Source organism: Pinus tabuliformis, chromosome Q (assembly GCF_031772625.1).
Source record: "Pinus tabuliformis cultivar Carrire ecotype Pingquan chromosome Q, CPIR1, whole genome shotgun sequence".
In the NCBI taxonomy this organism is placed as follows: domain Eukaryota; kingdom Viridiplantae; phylum Streptophyta; class Pinopsida; order Pinales; family Pinaceae; genus Pinus; species Pinus tabuliformis.
Window position 1 is genome coordinate 575824707 of NC_142296.1, and position 6174 is coordinate 575830880.

General features: G+C 35.1%; 1 pseudogene; it reads right to left on the reverse strand.

Annotated features, from left to right (window-relative positions):
* LOC149220748 (tropinone reductase-like 1) overlaps positions 1 to 5471 on the reverse strand; it is a 240856-nt pseudogene extending 235385 nt beyond the window's left edge.
* Between the last annotated feature and the right edge of the window lie 703 nt (positions 5472 to 6174).

Consider the following 6174-nt stretch of genomic DNA (forward strand, 5'->3'; position numbering starts at 1 on the left):
AGCTTAGGAATATGTCTGGTCAAGTCCCTAATGAAATGATCTCTTTCTGGGTTGGTCTCTTGAGCTATACCTCGGAAGTGTTGAACCAACATAGCTTCTATGCCCTCATGGGATTGATGAATCTGCCCCTCCTCATCCTTGATCAAAGAGATCTTGTTATGAGCTCTGTTGGCCATGGTGGATCTGTGAAAAAATCTGGTATTGCGTTCTCCCTCTTTTAGCCATTGAACTCGGGACTTTTGTCTCCAAAATATTTCCTCTTGTTTGCACAGGTTATCCCAGTCTTGATGATGTTTCTCGACTTGCTCATTTTTATCTTTATCAAAGCCTTCCTTGATCATGACTTGGTTGAGTTCCTGCATTTTATTTTCAACAGATTTCTTTTCAACAAAAATATTGCCAAAATCCTTCTTGTTCCAATCTTTAAGTCTCATCTTGATGTGCTTTAATATTTTGTGTAGAAGGAACATTTTTGTTCCCTGAATCTGCAAATCTTCTGCCCACCATTTTTCAATATTACTCATAAATTCTGGGTGAGAAAGCCATATATTCTCAAATCTGAAGGGTCTATTCTGAGGTTTCCCTATGCCCTGAATCTCCATTTGCACTGGCCAGTGATTAGAACCTCCAAAGGGGAGAATCCTTACTATTATTTCCTTATCTATTAGCATGAGGTCCTTAGAGATTATGAGCCTGTCTAACTTGGAGGCTACCTGAGACTCTCTTCCTCTTTTGTTATTCCATGTAAAGCAGCCATTATTTGTCTCCATATCCACTAGCTTCATGTTATCTGTAAAGGTTTGAAAGGCCAAAGAGTCTTTATTTAGAGTTCTGGTTCCCCCTTTTTTCTCCGAAAGTGATTTGATCATATTGAAGTCCCCTCCCATGATCCAAGGTATTTCTACATGTCTGTCCCTGAGATCCACAAGGGATTTTATAAACCGGAGTTTTTCATCTATCCTTTGAGGGCCATAAACATTTGTGACTAGATAGGTTTCCCTATCCCCAACAGGATGAATGACCACTGATAGATAATTCTGAGATGCCTCAACATCTATTATGTTAGTTCTTTGGGGATTCCAGAGAATGAGAATACCTCTTGCCGAATTTTCTGCTTTTAGTTCTAGAAACTCAAATCTACTGAGCCATTTTCTATGTATATGTCTTAACTTTTGAATGGAACATTTCACTTCTTGGATAAAAATTATACCCGAAGCTTCATGTTTCAGTCTATTACTAAGCATTCTCTATTTTCTTTTATTGCCTAGACCTCTAATATTCCAAGATGTAAACTTCATGATTAAAGATTAGTAAAAGAGTAGCTAGATAGATCTTTCATCTTACCTGAGTCTATCATGAGCTTGCCACATTCCATCAATAGTTTGTTCTGCCATTTCCTACCTCTTTTCTTTCCTCGGTTTCTTGGTGCTAAACCCAGAGTTGTTTTATTTTTTTCACTCCTTCATTGCTCTTCTTGCCAATGTTTGTTTCCCCCTCCGATCCCTTAGCCTGAGTTCTCCATAAATACAACTACTATATTCTATTGAACTCTTCTTGAGGTAGCGATTCTACCCCCCCGGTTGTTCCCTAAATTAAGAACCCCTCCAGATCTAGGTGTTCTCTATCGAGAATCTCCTGGAGCTCATTGTCCTCCAGTTCCATCTCACTTTGGGTCATTTCCTGATCCATCTTCGGTTCTGTATCACTCATCATAATCTCTTTCTATTTATCATTTTCTTGTGCTTGTTCCCTGTTTTATTCTTTCTCCTTCTTCTCGCGACTTCCTTCCTTTGCTTGATCTTCTACTGTTAATTCTTCATCCTCTTCAAGAACTTGGAACTGATTCTGACTAACCTGTTGTTCTTCATTTTGTTGTTCCTTTGGCCATTTTTTCCCACCTTTTCCTTTGTGTACCAGTTTATGAAAATTATCAGTGTCTTTCATTGCGTTGGTTTTTCTCTTGTTGTCTGCTTTACTAAGAGGGCAGTCTCTAAGAAGGTGCCCATGTTCATGGAATCTACGACACCTAAATGGAATGTGTTCGTAGTCTACCGTTTGTACCCATTCTTCGTAAAAAACCTCCAGGATTACTTCATCTGGAAGAGCTCCAGATAAATCCATCTCCACACATATCCTTGCAAAGGAGGTGTATTTTCCCCTTCTTGTGGCTTCAGAAGCTTTAACAAACCTACCTAATTTGTTGCCTATGGCAGCTAATGATTCAGTTTGCCAGTAATCTAGAGGTAGAGAATAAAGTCTCACCCAGACTGGGACCGAAGTGAAAGTTTCACGCTCCGGCACAAAGTTCATCTTCCATGGCCTCATATAAAGACCTGCTGCTGCGTAGAAGTAGGGCCCTCCTTCAAACACTTTGTCTTTATCTTCAATGTTTGTAAACACCACCATGAAGAAACCCTTTGACCCCAGATGTAGATCAATACTCCCTTTAGGTTTCCAATGGTATTTGATCCATGTTTGTAAAGCTTTTTCAGTGGGCCATAAACCCATGAATTTACAGATGATTGCATAAGTGCTCATGTGGTCCCTATGCGCCTGCAGCGCTGGGTCATTTAAAACCACTTTGGGAGTGATTTCAGCTTTGGGTTTACAAGGTCCCTTTTGTTTTTTGTCTTTTGTTCCCTGTTTTTTGTCATCTTCCTCCTTGTCTTTCGTGCCATTGTTCTCCTTCAATCTGGTACCTTCTATTGCCTCTTCCATTTTTTTCCTTCCTTCCTCAACGGTACCTCTACCATTTTCTAAGAGTTTCTTGCCCTTATTGGCCACAGCTTCCTTGTAGGAGGGAGTGGAGCTCCCTCCTCTGCGATTTTCCATGGAAAAAAACCTCTGCAGCCGACTGTAACCCTAGCTGTTTTCTATTCCTTCATTTGTCGCTCCTTATGTGATATTTTATTTCATTGTTCTCTATTTTTTGCATAAATTTGCATAATTTTAATTTACATGCATACGCTATTAATAATAATCTATAGATCTATAAATCTAAAGAGATATAAAACTGTAATAGTATATATTTTGGTGTTTTTAAGTATAATTTTATCAGATTTGTTGTGATGAACTATCCAGTGGAATATCCCACAATAGTTTACAGATCATTACGACTCACTGGTTTTTTGCTTGCAGCACTAGCGGCCTTCTTTTCTTCTCATATTTATTTATCTCAAGGTGTGACACAACCAACCTATTTTTATAAGTTTCTATTTACAAGATGCTCTAGTTAGATGATATCTTAGCAACCTCAAGACTTTGAACTTATGTTATTTGTGTAGTTTCCCATTGGGAAAACCAATATCATAAAATTCTTGGTCTATGTAATCCTCATTTAACATAATGCAAAGTGTATCACTTTATATATATATATATATATATATATATATAATTACTATAGTTATTATTATTACTATTTACATAATGTTATTAAAAATAACCATTATAACATAAAAATTAACAAAAATATTTTTAATATTAATATTTTATCATTTAATAATTAATTAAATATTTTATGTAACAATATTAAATTAATTAATTTAAAATATCAATAAAATTTAATTAACTAAATAATTAATTTTAACATTTTGTTTCTTTAACCTAACTCCCTATTTATATATTTCATGTAACTAAATAAATCAAATTTATTATTAATTATAAATAAATAATAATTATACTAATAACCTTAATTTCTTGCTCATCACCATTTCCAACTTCTTCAAAACATTTCATTTTATCCCTCACCTGGCTTATCATGATTTTCAACTTGTTCAAAACTTGTTTTCTTTCTGACTTGAATATCATGCTTAATGGTGAATTGTTCCACTCTTAAGGCACTCTTTGCCATTGTTCATTGATTCAAATCCCCATGTGTCAAAGTATAATAGCTCGAGTAGAAAAATTCTATAATCCAAAGAATCATAGAGAATCATGGAGAAAATGTAAAGTTTTGATGAGTAAGATATTGAGCAGGTGAGGGAGAAAATGGAAAGATTTCAACAAGTTGAATATCATGCTGATCATGATTTTCAACTTGTTGACAACTTTCCGTTTTCTCCCTCACCTGCTCAATATCAAACTCATCAAAACTTTACGTTTTCTTCATATTTCTTTGGATTATAGAATTTTTCTACTCGAGCTATTATACTTTGACACATAGGATTTGAACCAATGAACAATGAAAAAGAGTGCTTTAAGAGTGGAACAATTCACCGTTAATTCCCCTTCCTTTTTACCAAATCTAACTAACTAAATTACTTTCTCCATTTTAAAACATTTAATCCTTAAATACATTTTCTTATATTCCTTTTCAATCATTTTTTTAAAATAATTTGTTAGAACAACAATTTTATTAGGGATTACCAATCAATTTTTACATTTAATTTTTAACTAAATAGTTTTTCATTCCTCTAGAATAAAATAAAAATAAAAAATCTTTCAAGTCATTCAATTTTATTAGTACTTATCAAGCTCTCTATTTAACATGGTTTTGCATTCTTGCTTAAAAAATAGTTATGTATTCCTAATTATGAGTGAAATGTAGAAAAATGAGTTGTTTCAATCAAAATACATAGTTTTTACAAATAAAAAATAAAAAATTTAACAAAAATTATAATTAACCAGACTATATCATATATGTGTGTGATTGATTTAAATAATCAATATTTATATTTAAATTAAACCATTTAATTATTAATTCAAATTGTAATTTTATATTATTTAAATCACATTTTTAAATATATAAATGAATATAATATTTATAAGATTCATAAACATATTTAAATATAACTATCAATAACAATAATTGAAATCTCTACCCTTTTAAATTAATATTTGTATTAAATCTTTAAAAATATTAAAATATATAAATCAAATAGCAAATTAATTATATATATGTCCTTTTGCAATAATGTAAACAACTTAGACAAAGGCACTTGTTGGATGTAGGCGGTTGCAGGGCCAGAGGTTGTTGGTAACACATTATTGAGTGTATCTCTATTTTTGCATTCCAAGCAACAACCTGAAATTGTGTTTTGCGATCAACATAGCAATCTTCAATGTAGCGTCATTATGATCTGTGATTCCTCGACCTCGCCACTAGAATCAGTTTTGGGAGTACATTGTTGACTCTTTGGGAGTACATTCACTGAAATGACCCTTTCCAAATCCTCGACAGTGACGTCTGCCATGGACGAGAATAGCCCGCCCGGGATTCCGGCGTTGCTGAACACTATGTCGAGACGCCCGTGCTTCTCCTGCGCGAAGTCCAGCACGGCGGAAACGTCCGCCTCTTTCGAGACATCGCAGTGGAAAAAGCAGGCGTTGGGATTGAGGGATTAAGCCACACGGTTTCCATGGTCGTCCTGAATGTCTGCAATCACTACTTTCGCTCCATTCTCCACGAACAACTTGGCGCTCGCCTTTCCGATTCCGCTGGCACCTCCTGTGATCACAGCAACCATTCCCTGCAGCCTGTAAATTACCAGCGCACTGATTAGAATATATCCATTTGTTAAAGATGAAGGAAGGAATAGTAAGCAAAGCAACAAAATTGGCACGAATTCTTGTGCCTCATATTATCTGCTGCCTCTGCCTGTGGAATGAGAACGATGGATATACAGAAAAGTGGAAGAATATATATATATATATATATATATATATATATACTTACTCACTGCCACCAACCCACTACTCTACTCACTTTTGGTTACAGAGCTTAAAGTGGGTATCATTGCCTGCAACTAGTAGGCGACCAAATCTGTTACCCATTTTTTATTACCGGCCAAAAACTGTCTTCGTTGGGACGTTGACGATTGCAAGGGCAGTACGCATTCAGTGATTTTATGTATTGCTGACAGTGCACCGGGACAGCTTAATTTGACTGCTTGCTCCATAATTGAGTGCAGTGATAGCCGTCGCTGTGAAAGCATGATACACTTTGCACGTTGCTGGAAAAAATGGCCGACCGACCAGAAACTTGTTTCAGTCTTCTCTAAACCAAATCTTTGTTTGTTACACGTTCCCTTCCACGTTATATATATATATATATATATATATATGCGTGGATATCAAAGTAAATGGTGTGTCTAGAATGTCAAGATTAATTGGATATAATCTTGGATTTATTTCAATTTATCAAGTTCAGTAATGGAAAGCCAAGGTTTTGGATCA